General features: G+C 34.1%; 1 long non-coding RNA gene across 1 annotated transcript; it reads left to right on the top strand.

The window, feature by feature from the left end:
* Positions 1–569: 569 nt before the first annotated feature.
* LOC144450921 (uncharacterized) lies at positions 570–1,490 on the top strand. The gene is made up of 3 exons (XR_013482270.1): positions 570–586; positions 1,047–1,168; positions 1,480–1,490. It is a non-coding gene; the product is annotated as an uncharacterized LOC144450921 (long non-coding RNA).
* Positions 1,491–2,168: the final 678 nt, after the last annotated feature.

Raw genomic sequence — 2,168 nt, 5'->3', positions numbered from 1 at the left:
TGTTTGACTCTAATACCATTACATTAACATCTGACAGGTCACATGGTGTTTGACTCTAATACCATTACATTCACATCTGACAGGTCACATGGTGTTTGACTCTAATACCATTACATTAACATCTGACAGGTCACATGGTGTTTGACTCTAATACCATTACATTCACATCTGACAGGTCACATGGTGTTTGACTCTAATACCATTACAAAATTAACATCTGACAAGTCACATGGTGTTTGACTCTAATACCATTACAAAATTAACATCTGACAGGTCACAAGATGTTTGACTCTAATACCATTACATTCACATCTGACAGGTCACATGATGTTTGACTCTAATACCATTACATTCACATCTGACAGGTCACATGGTGTTTGACTCTAATACCATTACAAAATTAACATCTGACAAGTCACAAGATGTTTGACTCTAATACCATTACATTGACATCTGACAGGTCACAAGGTGTTTGACTCTGTGGAGATTGCTGGTGATTTGATAGTGAATGGAAGAGTAGACCTGGTGGAGATATCAGACCTGTATGATGACACCTTACAAACACGTGGTGATCAAACCATCTCTGGTAAGGCAAATATACATGTAAACAACTCTCTACTTGCCCATTGATATAGGCAATGAAATGTATAATATCTGCACTGTTTATTCTGTTTTCTCCATTAGTCTTCCGGTCCAATTCCGCAAGTTGCTACCTTCATGAATTATCTATTTCCAATGTGTCAAAGTGACATGGTGAAATACTTTTATCCTGCCACTGACTATGAACGAATGTCTATGTTTGTGGTGTTTCATTCTGTTTTCCCCATACTATAATACTGAAACTCCCATATTCAAGAATCTATTTTAATTGTCATGTTGTATGGTGCAAACACTTGTACTCAGTTGCTGACTGTAAATTGATATATAAATGTTACGTATATATGAATATCTTGTATGTCTATGCTTGCATTTCATTCTGCTTTCTTTCCCCTAAATCATACTGAAGATTCCAACTTCATCAATGTTTCAATATTGTCATGTCATAGGTGCAAAGACCTTTACCCAATCACTAACTGTAAATGGAAGTTTTACAGTTAATGGGTTTGTCAATGGTATCGATCTGTCAGATGTTGACCAACTAGCAGCTAAACTGCACGAGGACTTTACGGTAATGCCTGTGTCATTATAACTGGAGTTGTTAGATTTTTTAAGTAATCTTGAGTGTCAAGTATTTGCTAAAGTGGGTTTACAGTGATTTTCTTATCATTATTATTTGTATTGTTAAATTTTGGAACATTAAATATCTTTCCGTGATAAGTAACACAAAGGAGGTGATGCAATGATAATCATGTTTATATGTCTGTCTGCCTTTGTCGTCAATCTACAGTGATTTCATTGATTCGGCCATTACTGTATTGTATTGTTATGAATAAAAAAAAGTAATGGACGCTATATTTGAATAATTTCTGTATTGCATAGATTACTGGTAACACTGTATTTGAAGACCCAGTGATAATTCATGGCAATCTCATTGTTGATGGACTTATTGATGGTATTGACGTCTCAGAAGATATTCTCAGGTTTTCTGGTAAAACAAACATTTTGATGTACTTTAAGTTTAAAACAGTGGTCCTGTTATTATTTTGTTGCCATAGTAACTGTTAATCTGTATACAAATGTCAAGTATCCATAATGTTGGACTTCTCAAATGTATAATAAAGTATTTGTTTCCAAATAAAGAGCATCTCATATTGATAGCTATAAAATGGTATGATTATGTTTCACACAAAAACAGAGACTGTATTTGGATTTGACGACAGACACTCTTTACTCAGAAAAAACCCTATCATGGTATGTTATACAGAAGGATGTTACATGACCATATTACACGTATTTGAATATTTCAATTAATCACTAGCTGTCTGAATGAAATATTGCAGTATTAAGTTTTATTGCTAGAGGGCGCTGTTTGGTTCAAAGTGATCATTGGCTTCTAATGTCCATTTTAGGAACTCTTCTTGCATTTCAGTCAAATAAAGATAATTTTCCATTTATCATTGCTAGTCCCAAAAGTAATTAGATCACAGAATCCTATAAAGTTACCCGGTAGTAGATGAACTTTAGCATATATCATGACTAAACAAAATGTTACGACAACTACAGCTAAA

The sequence above is a fragment of the Glandiceps talaboti genome, chromosome 2, assembly GCF_964340395.1.
Source record: "Glandiceps talaboti chromosome 2, keGlaTala1.1, whole genome shotgun sequence".
NCBI classification, from domain to species: domain Eukaryota; kingdom Metazoa; phylum Hemichordata; class Enteropneusta; family Spengelidae; genus Glandiceps; species Glandiceps talaboti.
The sequence above is the reverse complement of the archived record's forward strand: the minus strand, read 5'-3'. Positions and strand labels throughout refer to the sequence as shown.